The following is a 16,581-nucleotide window of genomic DNA, read 5'->3' as shown; positions in this document are numbered from 1 at the left end:
TGTGTTACTGCGTTGGTATCGAGACAGTTGAAGAATAAAGTTGTTGTTCTAGAAATGGCTTCTTCCGCGTCATATATAACGATCTAACTACAAGTACTGCATATGAACACCTATATGAGCATCCTCCAACCATCGTGTTTTTTGCCAGTGTCATCTCACATCTTACTAGTTCTAGTTCTAAGGTACATAGTGTATAACAAAATAAATGTTGACAGGTTTGAGAAGCAGGTTGATGACATCCTATGGGATGATGTATACACCCATGATGATGTTGAACAAGCATATCAGTCATTTTTCAAGTCTTTCAACAGGTACTTTCTTCTTGTCAGCAATAAAGTCTCTGAAAGCTAAGAATAGATTGTATAAGAAATTCATCAGTAATCCATCCCCAATTAATATAGCAAATTATAAGACATTTCGTAACAATTATAATCATCTCGTTAGAACTGCCAAGAAAAAGAACCTTTCCAACAAATTCAATGAGGCTTCTAATAACATAAAAACTACCTGGGGAGTCATTAACCAGCTTCTAAATATGAATAAGTCTACAACCACTCTTCCATCGTAATTTGTTAATCAGAATCAGAAAAAGCTTTATTGCCAGGTCAGACATAATCAGACGAGAGAACTTGACTCCGGTTTACACCGATGGCACCATTAATACGGACGCCATTTGAAAATAGAGTCTACTCTGACCCATCTGACATTGCATATGTTTTTAACAATTATTTTGTTAATATTGGTACAGTTCTTTCAGAAAGAATAACTCCTATAGCCGGGTCTCCATCTGAGTTTCTGACAGGTTCCCACCCTTCTATTCAGAGCTTCAAGCCCCCTACAGAGAAGGAAATCTTGGACATAATTATGTGCCTGAAAGACTCAGCTGCTGGTCATGATGAGGTCAGATCTAACTTAATTATGAAAACTAGACATTCAATTGCTTAGCCTTTGACTCATATTTTCACCAAATCTCTAGAAAGTGGAATAATACCCAATGACCTCAAAATTGCCAAAGTAGTCCCTGTTTACAAATCTGGAGACCAGTGTAGGGGTCCCCAAACTATGGCCCGCGGGCCACATCCAGCCCGCCAAAGCAATTGGAGTGGCCCACTTACGATCCCAGAAAATTTTAAGTTCTTTAAATCTTTAAATTTAAATTTTTTTTTTTCTTTAAATTTTCCTATCATAAGATATCCGTACTTAAATGTTGGCATTCTGATTAAAATTGACCATAGTTATGAGCTATTTATAACTAATAGTGGCTCATCTTCACCCCCTCACACAATGGTATATTCTGACGTGACTTTTACCATGGCCGCGCGTCGAGCACGCGAGTGGTGAGCTGACAGAAGAAGACGACAAAGGGGCACGGTAGCGCAGCTGGTAGTGCAGCTGAAGGGAGAAAAATACATTTTGTGTCCTGAATGCCCTGAATTCCCAAAACACAGCTTTAATCAGCCATGCACCTGCTGTTTATCATAACAAATGTAAACTGTGAGAAAGGCGCTTGTTCACACGGGAGAGCTCCCGTGTGATCCAAGACTTAGCGTGAGAGCTTGCGGGCGGGGGTTGAAGGGGCCCTTTCAACCCCCTCCGCGAGATGTCGTATAAAGACGTAGTCAGCCGGAAGTTCGGGTCAGAGTCAGCTGCGGGTCTAGTGCACGACGCCCAGCGGGTTTTCGGCTACTCTGCCAGGACTTTCCGGCTCTCCAGTCCTTCTGTGTTGAGGTAAGAGATACACCGCCTAGCCCCTGTGTAATTGTCTGTTGCTTCGCCATTTGTGGGGGATAACTTGACACAGAGTTATCCTAGCAAAGAGCAATTGTGTGCAAGTCTTTCTATATCCACTGCTGGCTAATAAATGTATTCATATATATTATAGCTAAAGCGAGTGTGTGTGTGATTCATTTTTGCGCAGCCGACCACTCCCGAGCCTCTATAAGTGATTTTCTCCCAAAACAGCAGCACAACAAGAAGGTCCTGGGTTCAATTCCCGCCGGGGACGCTGTTGGCGCTGAAGTGCGTGTTACTGTGTGGAGTTTGCATGTTCTCCCCGTGTTCCCTTGGTAGCTAATGTGAGCTACCCTCACAAAAACATGCAACAGTCCTGGGCTATACATGCCCCCTCTGGCCAACCGGGGCGCCAGATGGGGTGGGGAGGGAGGATCCGGCTGGAATAACGTGATCCTTCCATGCGCTACGTCCGGCCGGAGAAACCCCACCCTGCCTGGTGAAAAGATGCGGCCTGCTCACTCCTCAGGTTAAGGAGGAGACCTGAGCTCAGTGCAGGAACTCCTGGGGTTGGTAGAGGATGGCAATGCCCAGGACTGTTACTTAGGTAGGAGCACTGGGTGATAAAATGGGGGAAAAAATCCGAGATAAAAATATTTAAAAAAAAAAGTTTTGGGGAAACGAAAAATAAATTCAGAGTGCAGAGTTTTCAAACAGCAGTGGACAGATGACTATTTTTTTGTTCAGTGCAAGGAAAAGGCAGTTTGTCTGATCTGCAAAGAAACGGTAGCAGTGTTCAAAGAATTTAACATTCGTCGACATTATGAAACCCGCCATGGGGAGCAGTATGCTAGCCTGCAGGGCCAAGTGAGGTGAGACAAGTTGACTAAGCTAAAATGTGGATTAGCCCAACAGAGCACATTACTGCGTCAGACGCAGATGAACGTGGCGTCCGTCCGGCCCAGCTTCAAGGTAACTAAACTGATAGCACGCTGTGGAAAGCCGTTCAGTGATGGGGAGTTTATTAAAAAGTGTTGGACCACTGCTGCGGAGGAGGTGTGTCCGGACAAGAAAGTTGTCCTAAACGCGGTGAGTCTGTCCGCATCTAGAGTCACCAGGCGGGATGAAGAAATGGGGGATAATGTACATTCCCAGCTGAAAGAGAAAGCTCAAGATTTTGTGTATTTTTCGTTGTCATTGGATGAGAGCAACGACATGCAGGACACAGCACAACTGTTCATTTTTATTCGGGAAGTAAATTCCAACTTTGAAGTTACCGAGGAGCTGGCAGCATTACAAAGTCTCACACAACAGGGGAGGATATTTTTGGTAAAGTTTGCCAAACAATGGAAGAGTTGGATCTGGACTGGTCTAAGCTGGCCAGCATCACAACGGACGGTGCTCCAAATATGACCGGCGCGTCGCGGGGGCTCGTCGGGTGCGTGAAAAAGGAAATGGCAGAAAGAGATCTCACACTCCCGCTACAAGTCCACTGCTTGATTCGCCAGCAAGCACTGTGCTGCAAAGAAAGAATAATCAGCCCACGGAGACGAGCTTTACCACACTGAAGTCCGCTGGTTAAGCCGGGGAAGTTTTGAAGCGTTTTTACGACCTACTACCGAAATCAACGCCTTTCTCCTGACACAGGGAAAAACTGTCCCAGAGCTGATCGACACAGAATGGAAATGGGACCTCGCCTTTTTAACAGATGTGTCAGAAATTTTAAAGGCCTCAACTTGCAGCTTCAAGGCAAGGGAAAACTAATTGGTGACATGTATTCCCACATCAAAGGATTTGAGCTTAAACTGGCGGTGCTTATTGGACAGGTGCAAAGACACAACTTTACCATCTCCCTGCCACTCAAAGCCTCTCAGCTGAGAAACCAGCAGCCCCGTTCCCAACCGAGAAGTGCAAGGACGCACTGGAAACACTGAGGGCGGAGTTCGGTGTGCGGTTCCATGAGCTTCATGTCCACGCCAAAGAAATCTGCATATTCCAGAATCCTTTTGCTGCCGACGTTAGCGACACCCTGCCGTCTCTTCAGTTTGAACTGGCGGAGTTGCAGACCTGTGATGTACTGAAAGACAAATTCAGGCCCAACAGTCTCATGGAGTTACTACGCTGCTCTCCCAAGCGACACCTGCAACATAAGAAAGCACGCAACGAAGATGTCCACAGTTTTTGGGAGCACATATATCTGTGAGCAAACTATTCTGTATTATTATTATTATTATTATTTACTTACCTCTTGATAACTTGTTTTTAATCTGTGCATATAAAGCCAGCTCACCTAGATAAGACTACTTTACCTGTTTTTTTATGTTTGTTTTTTATACTATTATTCTGTATTATTATTATTATTTGCTTACCTGTTGATAACTTGTTTTTAATCTGCATATAAAGCCAGCTCACCTAGATAAGACTACTTTACCTGTTTTTTTATGTTTGTTTTTTATACTATTATTCTGTATTATTATTATTATTTGCTTACCTGTTGATAACTCGTTTTTAATCTGGGCATATAAGGCCAGCTCACCTAGATAAGACTACTTTACCTGTTTGTTTGTTCTTTACCATTATTCTGTATTATTATTATTTCACTACCTGTAAAGACAAAACACTTACAGTTTGTTAACTCAACTGTTCCTGTTACAAAATCACATCACCTCATTCTTACCTGAATATTACCATTAGTTTCTGTTGTTATGTTTTATAAAATAAATGTATCTGTGGTACTTCAAATAAACACATGTGAAGACATTTTATTACCTTTTTTGCACATCTTTTTGGCAGTGGCACCACATTTGGTGGTGCCAAAGCCAAACGAAGGGCAGCTGCAACAAATGATCATTATAATCTCCACAATAATACTGGTTGTCACCCTGGCCCATATCATTTCCTGTTATAGACTAACCTCAGCCCCCCATCACACAAAGGAAAGTTGATGTGGCCCCCACTGAAAAAGGTTTGGGGACCCCTGCCATAGTATATTTAGTAACTACCGGCCCATTTCTGTTCTCCCATGTTTCTCAAAGATCCTGGAGAAATTGGTCTATAACAGAATGATGAAACAGTTGCAGGACTGTAATATACTGTATAAACACCAATATGGATTTAGGAAAATTATTCTACAGAAATGGCTTTACTTCAATTGGTTGATAAAATTCACACTGCAATCAATAATAATGAATACGCTTTAGGAATCTTTTTTGATTTATCCAAAGCTTTTGACACAGTTAATTTTGATATTCTTCTTCAAAAATTATTACACTATGAATTTGCTGGAATCACTCGTGTGTGGCTTTTCAATTATATTCATAACCGTCAGCAATTTGTTATCATTGATGGTAAATCACCCGAGAGGACCGTCTTAAAATGCGGGGTCCCCCAGGGGTCTATACTAGGGCCCCTGTTATTTTTGATTTAAATGATTTGGCCGCAGCCTTGTCCTCCTTGTTTCCTGTACTTTTTGCCGATGATACAAACTTATTTATTTCACATAATGATTTTCCTCTCTAATGGGAAAGGCCAACCATGATTTACAAAACATTTCAAAATGGTTTAATATTAACAAAAATCACTGAATATAAAAAAAAATCTAATTTTATTATATTTGCATCAAAAAATAAAATATATTGTAAATCTAACACCGGTCTGTCTATAGGAGATGATCCGCTCACTCAGGTTACATCAACAACCTTCCTTGGTGTAATTATCCATGAAAGTTTAAGCTGGAAAATCCACATCAACCATGTCTGTAAAAAATATCTAAATCTATTGGTATTATTGATAAATTCCGTAGTTTGGTGAATGAAAATTGTCTCCCAACTCTTTATTATAGCTTGATATATCCATATCTCATTTACCGTAATAGTATTTGGGGAGCTACCTATAACACACATCTTCATAAACTTCATATGTTGTAAAAAAGATTGTGCAGGATTGCCACACACAGTAATTGGTCTGCTCATTCTGCCCCTCTTTTCAAACAACTCAATATTTTACCCATCTTTAAGTTAAATACATATTAAACCTGCAATTGTATTTTCAAAGTATTGTTCCTTCCACTTTCATTTTCTTTGCCATGTAAAGATTGTTTTCAGTTCAACAGTGATATGCACCATTTTAATACAAGACAGGCTAATCATTTAAATCTCCTGAAGTTCCGTACTGGTTTGTGTCAGTTCTCCATCAGATACAGTTATGGAACACCTACAGCAATCTCGTCTACCTCTACTTCATTCAATCATTTTAAACGTAAACTCAGGACACATTTAATAGATCACATTACCTAATGATAATTTTAGATGTGTTATTTTTTTCTTTAATCATGTAGAAACCATGTATTCTATTCATGCTGCTGTTTATTTGCTTTGTCTTTGTTTTTAGACTGCAATCATGTATTCTGCATATTTTAAATCTTTGTACAATATTTTGCTGTATTTTACAGGTAGAGGCCTCGTATAAGCCCCTTGGGCTTTTTGCCTCAGCCTAGCACATTACCAATCTCTCTTTTACATTTGTATGTTACTTGTTCTGTTTTTTATACTGTGCTGAATTAATGAATAAAAAAAAAAATCTACACGGAGCCACTTTGATCTGCATCTTTTCTACTAAATAAAGGATTAAGTTTAAAGTATGAAATATCAGTCTGGTCCAGAGTCTGAATGGACCATAAAAGGCAGCACCACTCTTATCCCCCCTGGCATGAAATGTGATTTCTATGTTCTGTTTCAGATATATAATTTGTAAACTTCATGTTTTTGTGAAATAAAGTAAACATAAAGAAAACATAAAGTAGGAACAACAATGTGCAGCATGTGCATATGGAACTGTGGAGACTCTGTGGAACAGTTTGGAGCTGGAAATGAAAAGGTACTAACATAAATCTGTTTAAAAGGAGATACAAAAAATGATTTATAAACAGGTATATGGAAGAGGAAATGGGGTAACGAGTGTGAGAAACAAATAAAATAGGGAAAAATGGTATATTATACTTGCTTAAGATATGTTTAGATATTTATGTGGATATTTATGTAGTATATATTATATGTTGAGAGGGATAGTTATAATTATGTAATAGATGTTATATATTTATTAGGTATGTAGCATATATATATTTATAGGGATATTTATGTAGTTATATAGTGTATATTTATATAGATTTATAAAATATTTGTATTTTCTATATATTGATATAATATTCATGTAATATTAATTTTTAGCTATATACTCATATGGATAATTATGTGGTAATAGGCATGTTTTACATAGTATTTATATAGACTATATTTATATGGATATTGTGTAGATATAATAATAGCAATAATGTAAATTCATAGAGTTATAAAGGGGTAGGAACTAGGAAAAAGTGTAGACTTCTTCCTACTCCTTTTTTCCAACATATGTGAATATGAAGATGTTACTGTTTATTTTTTATATACATGTTCGAAATAAAAATTCATTCATTCATTCATTGATAAAGTGTGAAATATGAGTCTGGTCCAGAGTGTGAATGGAGCATGAAAGGCAGCACCAAGTAAACAGAACAACAAGTTAGTTCGGGATGTTTCCGAATCCCACATCAGCAGCTGCTTGAGCTGGGGAGTTTCCCATTTAGTTGGTTTGCTTCATCACCACGGCTTTTAACTGGAAACAAAGGGATCTTGTAGGAGTCCTACTCATGTGTTCATTCATTCAACTTTCCAGGGTTACGTACCGACTCTGTGGAGTCTGATTTCAGGTTTCCAGGCGAGGTCCAACAGTCTGCGCTGACGGTCGAGCTCTTCTTCATACTCCAAGATGCTTTTTTCAAACACTGACAATATTTCTACAGCAGCTGCTGTTAGTCGCTGACCGATAAACTCTCTCAGATGATTCACCTTAGACATTGTTGAAGAGGAAAAAGAAAGGAAACAACAGAACCGTCCTCTCCTTCTTCTTCTCTACGTTTAATTCTTCTTCTTCTTCAATGGTGTTTATTGGCGGTTGGCAAACCAACTTGAAGGTGCATTACCGCCACCTACTGGACTGGAGTGTGGAACAGTAGACTAGCAGACAAAATAATAAAAAATAAATAAGAAAATAAAAATAAAAATAAAAATAAAAATAAAAATAAAAATAAAAATAAAAATAAAAATAAAATAAAATAAATAAATAAAATAAAACAAAAACTAAATAAGGAGATCAAATCCTCTCCAGTAGCCCTGTATCTTTCAGATATGCCATCAAATGCTTGAGCATAACTCCTGACTCTGCTCCCAGCAAGTTCCCCACATTTAAAGCCATCCTGGCTTCCTCTGCTGCTGCTGCTAATGTCCTTCTTTCCACCTCATATCCTCCACAATCCAACAACACATGCTGAACACATTCAGCCTGCCCACATTAGTCACATCTGCCATCAGGGTGTTTTCCTATTTTGTGCAGTGTATTGTTCAGTCCTGTGTGCCCTATCCTGAGTCGTGTAATGATTGCCTCTTCCCTCCGGTTCCTGCCCCTCCTTCTTCCCAACCCAACTGTTTTCTGTATGTTGTAAAGGTGTCTTCCCGTGTCTTGGATGTCCCAGTATTCTTGCCACACTTTCCCCATATGTTTCTTGATTATTGATTTACCCTCTGGCCTACATAATGGAGTTTCTGTATCTACAGTGTGTGATTTGAGTGTTTGTTTGGCCAGAATATCCACTCCTTCATTCCCTTCTATCCCTACATGGGCAGGAACCCAAATGAAGCAAACTGTCAACCCCCTCTTGTGCATTCTGTGAAGTAGATTATGTATTTTATATATGAGATCTTGCCTACATGACTTCATGGTTTTAATACTTGTAAGAGCTGCCCAACTGTCTGATGCTATTGCTGTTTTGTTATGGTTGTTTTCTTCTATCCATTCCAAGCCTAAAATGATAGCTGCAAGTTCAACTGTATATACTGATAAATGCTCTGTGGTTCTTTTCTTGATATGTGTTTTGTAGTGTGGAATGAAAACTGCAGCTCCTGTTCTTCCAGTATCAGGGTCCTTTGACCCATCAGTGAAAATTAATATTTTGTCTGAAAAGTGTTGTTCCAGATAACTTTCAGCTACCCTTCCCTCGGAAATCTGCCTGTTCCTTTTTCTTCAATTGTTGCTGTATGTCAAAGTTTACTGACGGTTCTATGAATACCCAGGGAGGAGTACATGAATATGGGACTGTCGGACTGAAGTGTATATGACCTAAACCTGCTTGTACTGCTTATATGTTTCCTACCCACCCAAAACTCATAATATTTGATTTATTATGTTCCCAACAGTCCTCCAGGATGGCTTTAGCAGGATGGGAATCACTGCTCACGTGTTCCGGTCATCTTTTATGGTGTGTCTGCTGGAGCAGCAGCATCACTGCAGCAGAGAGGAAGAGACTGGACAAGGTGGTGAGAAAAGCCGGCTCTGTCCTGGGCTGCAGTCTGGACCCGGTGGAGGTGGTGGGGGAGAGGAGGATGGTGCTAAGCTGTCCTCCATCATGGACAATGTCTCCCACCCCCTTCATGAGACTGTCAGAACCCTGGAGAGCTCTATCAGAACCATGGAGAGTTCCATCAGAACCATGGAGAGCTCCATCAGAACCCTGGAAAGATCCATCAGAACCCTGGAGAACTCCATCAGAACCCTGGAGAGTTCCATCAGGACCATAGAGAGCTCAATCGGAACCCCGTAGAGCTCCATCAGAACCCTGGACAGCTCCATCAGGACCATAGAGAGCTCAATCGGAACCCTGGAGAGCTCCATCAGAACCCTGGAGAGCTCCATCAGAACCATGGAGAGCTCCATCAGAATCATGGAGAGCTCCATCGGAACCCTGGAGAGCTCCTAGCTTGTTTTCTGAGCTAAATTCTGGTTGTACTGATCACGCTGTACCAATAATCTGCGTCACTGACAACTTTCCTCTTGTTGCTGAACTACACTGCAAAAACTCAAAATCTTAACAATATTTGTCTTATTTCTAGTTAAAATGTCTCATTTTTAGTCAGAAAATCTCATTACAATTAAAACAAGAGTCATTACCAGAAAAAATACTTATTTGACAATTTTCACCTGTTTCAAGTAAATTTTCACTTGAAATAAGTAGAAAAATCTGCCAGTGGGAAAAGATTTATCTTCTCATTACAAGCAAAAAAATCTTGTTCCACTGGCAGTTTTTTGTACTTATTTTAAGTGAAAATCTACTTGAAACAGATGAAAATTGTTGTTTTTTCCAATGATGAGTCTTGTTTTAAGTGTAATGAGATTTTTTTTTTTTTTTTTTTTTTTACCAATAATGAGACATTTTAACTGGAAATAAAACATATATTCTTGTTAAGATTTTGAATTTTTGCAGTGTAAAGTCTTTTTTGTTTTAATTATTATTACGATAGATTGTTCACTCTTGGGTTCATGTTGAGATTTTATAACTCACCACCAGGGGGCACTGCTGCTCTTTCTACATATGGAGAGTGTAAGGGCCAATCCCAATTCTCCTTCACTCGCCCTTCTTTTCTCCACTCGCACTTCTTTTCTTCCCTAAGCCCTAAAAAAGAAGGGGGAGATTTTAGGGCACTTGAAATCTAGGGCACTTGGTCCAGGGCCCTGTCCCAATTCTCCCCCTACCCCTCGTTTCCATCCCTACCCTGATCAGGAAGCCCAGAGCTAAAAGCTGTTTTAATTTCAGCTGTAGCGCTGTTAATATGGCACTTATATTCCATATAAAAAAATGTGCACAGAAATATTTACAAAAAAAAAAGTTTGCAGTGTATGTGCTGCTACTGCTGATGAGGTGTCCTGTCCACCATTTTCTCTAAAAGGTTCAGGAACCTGTCCATGTGTTCTTCATATAGTTTTGTACTTGTGTGGTTTTACTCACTTGGAAATACTTTTAAATTGTCTAATAAAACTTGTTTCACAACAGTTTTCTCTTCTGGGGTTTCTCAAAGTAAGGTAATGTCTCAAATTATAAACTGTACAACAAGATCAATAGTAAAATAAGGATAGTGAGAGAATCCGCAGTAAAAAAGGCTTTATTTGCTATATTCAAATAACATTTTTAAAAAGAAAAAAAGTAAACATTGCACGCAGAACAAAGAAAGGTGCTGTTCCATATAAAAAAATTTGCACAGAAATATGTACAAAAAAAAAAATTTGCAGTGTATGTGCTGCTACTGCTGATGAGGTGTCTGGTCCACCATTTTCTCTAAGAGGTTCAGGAACCTGTCCATGTGTTCATTTTTTTGACATCTTCTGTCTTCTTTGGCGGCCTCAGCTTGAAGGAAGTCCTGCATAGAGAGTTTCTTTTTTTGGGGGATCGGGGGGAAAGTGGACCTGATGCCTGAAGCTCCAGCTTCCTCTTCCAGCTGGTGAGGCAGAGCTTGAGGCCGATGTGCTGGCGTCTTCCAAAGTGTTCTGAGATAAAAAAAAAGATGGATACACATGTTGATTACACACATGACTGGACTATCATACACACCCACAACATCATACCAGGTTAATTATCACTGTATAAATAAAAATTACCTCTGTGCTTTCCTCTGAATTTGTCAGAGAGGACACCGGTGAGGATGGAGGGTCGATTATGTTCTGAAAAGAAAATAACAGTTAGATCTTCAGGTACTGTAGTGTCGTATCACTCACAATCAGGAGGGAACCACCGGTCGTAGCACAAGCTAGCTATAGGAAGAAGGACTGGGGAATAAGATTGTGCTTTTTTACTGCTAAACTTACCATGAGTATTTGCGTGGGATCTTCATAAGAGGCCAACAAACATGGAGGCTGGATTGAAGGTCTGGACCCCAAAACCTCATGCATCTCTTTGTAGAAAGGCTATGAGGCTGCTGTGGCCTCCCCACTGTCTGTCTCGGAGCCCACACACACACGCACGCACGCACACACGCACGCACGCACAAGATTATTAATAAATACTTTACATGGATTTTTTTTTGTTAAGCATCATCTCTTCAGCAGATAATATTACTTACCATAACCATAACCATTGCTTACCTTATATTTTTTTTAAAGATTTTTCCCATTTTTTGCCAATTTGTGCTGTGGTCACCTTCCCCTCCAGTTCCAGCTCTTTGATGAGTTTCCTGTAACAGAAAACAGTGATGAATAGTAGTTATACCATGGTTAAGGACCCCATCACAGATATTCTGCAAGCAGATAGCTAGATCACTCACTCCCACAGTGGTTTAGCAGCATATTTCTTCTTTGTAAAATTCTCCTCGTTGGTAGTCCTAAAGCTAAAGGTGTCGGACCTGATCCGGAGTCCCTGGAATGAAATGTGATTACTGCAATGCACAAACGTCCTCGAAAAGAAAACAAACAAACAAACAAAAAAAGTTTGAACTATGATAACAGGCAGCAAGCAACGTTATTAATTCGTAACCCCCCCCCCCCCCCCCAAATAACATTGCTGCCTTATAGTAATGTGAAATATCCAACAAATTTGTAAAAAATATGAGAGTTTAACGAGTAGTTAACAGGACACGGCATGTTATCTACCCGACTCATGAACAGCCACGTATTGCATTATCTTACGTTAACTCAGAATCAGAATCAGCTTTATTGGCCAGGTTCTAACATTGACCAACAAGGAATTTGACTCCGGTAATTTCACTCTTTGGTATATTAAAAATAAACAATAAACAATGTGGTATTTCTATGTACTGTTCAAACTGTTAAAACATACAAAAGCACTGTGATTTTTTTAATTCCATGGGACATTATACTTACATTTGTGGGTTCAATATCCTCCTGCTCTTTGCGGGTCGCCATTTGACTCAAAAAAAAAAGAAAAAATGCTTGCTTGCTCAAAATCGAGACGAGTCTGCAAAGCATGTTTTCCTCGGTCGGCGAGCTTTAAATAGACGCAGCCTACGGCGTAGTTTACGTAACCTACGGCGTCGCTTACGTAACCTACGGTGTCGCTTACGTAGGTTACGTAACCATATTCCGGCGCGATCTTAGCGAACAACGGACAAAAAAGAGATTATGTACATTCACTGAGTGAATATTATGAAAGTAAAATATTGGTTTGCGCCGAGAAATGTAATCAAAATGCATTTTTATGCAGAAACTAACTCAAAATATTGATTTTATTCCCAAAAAAATAAGAAATGTCCTCCATGTTTTTTTTTTGGATTCAGTCCGCAAATGACGACGAAAAGCATTCTGGGAAATCTTCATACCCCCTCGCTCGCCAAGTCAGCATCTGAAATCCCTCGATTTGAAGGGGCTATTCTCAGCCCCTAGCCCTCGTTATGCCCCCTCCCCCTAGGTGAAAAGAGGAATTGGGACGACACTACCTTCACGGGAACGCGCAAAAGTTAGGGTTAGTGAAGAAAAGGAGGGCGAGGGGGAGTATTGGGACGCACCCTTAGTCTGGAGCCTGTGCAAGACATTTTTGACAGACCTTCTAAAGCTGTATTTCCACACTTATTTTTATCCTGTTGTAAGGGCCTGATTAAGTAATGGTTAATAATTTAGTTAAAACAGTTAAAAATGGGTAATGATAATTTCATTATAATTCATAAGGTTTAAATTAGACTAAAATTAATAATTTCGCAATGTGTAGATACATGATAAAGTCTTTTCTATGTTTTGTATTCTAGGTTGTGATGTCACTTTAATTTTGTGACTGTGGTTTCATGTAAGGAGAAGTTTAGTTTCACTTTCAGTTTGAGTCAAAAAATGCTGGAAGCAACACAGTCTTTTGACCGTGCTTTGGACTTGTAAATTACCTTAATCTTTTCAAGTAAACATTTTAAAAGCCAAGGAAAGTTTTCATGTCTCATCGCTCGCGTCCAAAATAGTGTTTTGTGGACTGACTCAAAAGGTGGTCCAAATTAGAGTGAACAGAGTGCCACTACACCTGTCACTTAATGGAAATGAAGAAATGAACACAGGCAGACCACGTGTTAATTTTGAACACGTCTGCTCTTGTTCTCTATCTTAGATGGACATGGAGAATCAGTTCTGCAGTCCAACTGAAATGGAGACAGTTGTCAACAGTGAGAGGGTAAGTTGAATGTAATGTAGACATTTGATGGAAATGTGTTTGTTTTTTTAATACTTTTAAGATAAATACATATGATTCTGAAATGTCTTGCTGCTCAAACTGTCTGCTAACAATAAATGTTACAATAAAAACATTCCAACAGTGTCAGAAACATAGCCTGGTGTGTGCAACTGTCTCCCCCTTGGACAAGTGTCTCCAGTGTGTGGGACCTGTGTCCTCCCTCAAGTGGCTTGGCTATAAATGCAGAGGTGAGATATTAAATGAATTGGCACTGTCTGGTGAAAGGTAGTAGGTGTATGTGCTGTGTTCTGTGGTACGATTAACCCCTCTATTAACACCTATGGAGAATGATCCTGGTACAGCATAGGCTACTGTACCTACTATTGTTTCAGTTTAACTATGGTGTCATTATGAAATTGAAGACGGCTACCTTACTTTATTATAGTGAGATTGATTGCAGTGTGTGTCATATATGTCATCTAATTCAGATTACATAAAGATGTTTCATTCTGCCTTATTGGCACTGACCAGTTCTGCGAGGGTCATACTGTAGGTTTTCCTCAATCCACCTTGTTCTCCACTTGGATGTGCGAACATTTACATCAATAAGTGTCAGTGAGTCGGTGAAGTGCTCAGACTCAGTCTTTCACTTTGTTTTTTAAATCAGTCACATATGCATCACAAGTCTCTGATATTCCTTGCACTTGAATACAGCACATTTTTCCTTTGGCTCACAATGTTCACTGAATCAGACTTTTCGTCGATTCCGCTGGCGACAAGAAACCGTTCAAATCTCTGGATCCAGACTCTCCAATATTCTGCTAGATTTCCTACAGTCACAGTGCCACCTAATGGTCACACAGAGTAATGCACTTGTTTTCAAATATACTACATAGATGAAGGGGAAGACCGAAGGTTCAGGACAAAGTTTAAACCTCACAAATACAACCAAACAATCAACACTGGGAAGCACTTTTGACTTGTTAAAATCCTGTCTTTTTGTCCCTTTTTTTAAATTCCAGAACTCCCACAAGAAAATGTTTGTAAGGTGGAGGAGGACGGGGTTTTCAGTGACCAGCACCTGGATAACCTGGAGAGGAGCTGCAGCCCGGACCAGGAGGAACCAGGGCATCCACAGACTCCAGAACTGGAGGAAGACTCCAGCGGTCAGGAGATAAAGCATGAGGACGTAGAGGTGGATGTCTCATTGGTCAATGTCGCTGATGTGAAAGTTGAAAATGGTGAACCAGGACCAAACTGTGGCCAGATGCTGTTGCACACTTCTCCTGAAGCTCAAAGCAAAGATGAGGAAGGGACTGAAAGTTTACGCTCAGACTCCAGTAAAACTGCAGATCCGGAGCCAATGAGACGACACAGTGACCACGAAGATGCTGCTGTCCCGTCAGACAGCAGCTGTAAATCAAAGCTGACCAGGACCTACACGGGGAAGAAGGCGTTTTCTTCCAGCACTTGCAGGAAAGAGTTCAGTAAAAGAAGTATTTCAATGGATCACATGAAGATCCACACTGGCGAAAGGCCGTACCTGTGCAACACCTGCGGAAAAACCTTTACTAAATCATCAAATCTTAAACGCCACATAACCACGCACACGGGCGAGAAGCCCTACATCTGCAAAACATGTGGAAAAAGTTACACACAACGTTCCCAACTGGTGGTTCACTCGAGGATCCACACCGGTGAAAGGCCGTACCTGTGCAACACCTGCGGAAAAACCTTTACTGATTCATCAGCTCTTAAACGCCACATATACACGCACACGGTCGAGAAGCAATATTTGTGCAACACGTGCAACAAAGGTTTTAGCTGCAGAATTGATTTGCTGAGACACATGACAAATCACCCGGAGTAGAAGTCTGGTGACTCGTGACAAATGAAGCTCATGTTGTCGTCCTCCGGGGGCAGCTGTCCACTCCTGTCTGACCCACAGAAGAAGAACCCGCAGAAGTCCAACCACCACCTCCTGTGGCTGATGAGCCTAATCCCCTCCCCACAAGGGTTGCAGGTTCAACACAGATTTATGCTTCTCCGTCAACTTGACGCAGAGGGAACGATGAGGTTGTGTTGCAATGAGGTTTTTTTTTTAAGTTCTCCATTGAGTTTGTTTGAATCCCTGTTCCTTCTTAAAATCGTATTATTTGTTGCTGTTGGTAACTTGTCGTCTCCACGGTGCAAATAAAGAGCTGTTAGTATTTGCTGAAGTTTCTTTAAACGTGACAGTTTATTTCGTTCATCTACAAAGCCTCTCTCACACGTCCTTTTTCCCGTCTGTTTCCTCTTCACTCACATTCTCTTTGTAAAGTTAATCTGCAGCTCCATGTTGTTAAACTCTCTCCATCTACTCCGTTCAGAGGTTATATATTGTGATGTTATACATAGTTCGGTGAAAACTGTAAAAGGCTTTATACATTTTAAAATCTGAGCTGCGCGTACATCAGATTATCGTGATAATTCATGGGACAAACTAAGTCAAAACAATGTTATTCAAATGAGCCATGCTGTGTTATTGTAACTATAAGTTACGACATATTTGTGTATGTATTTCATATTATTTAAATAATATGAAATTAACAATATTATTTAATCACATGTATAAAATCAAGTTGTACTAGATTTACAACTCGTCTGACTCATTATTTATTATAAAGCTGATGTTGAGATCCGTGTTGAAGCTGCAGATCTGCAGGTTGGAGAGCAGGAAGAAGAGGGAGGATCATCGGGATCAGATTCCAGGAAGAGGACAGACTTTGGATTTAACCCTTTTATATCAGACATCCGTTTAGGAGTAAATGTCTTTTTACCTCAACTCA

This window comes from Cololabis saira, chromosome 3 (assembly GCF_033807715.1).
Source record: "Cololabis saira isolate AMF1-May2022 chromosome 3, fColSai1.1, whole genome shotgun sequence".
Classification (NCBI taxonomy): Eukaryota; Metazoa; Chordata; class Actinopteri; order Beloniformes; family Belonidae; genus Cololabis; species Cololabis saira.
Note: the sequence above shows the minus strand (reverse complement) of the source record.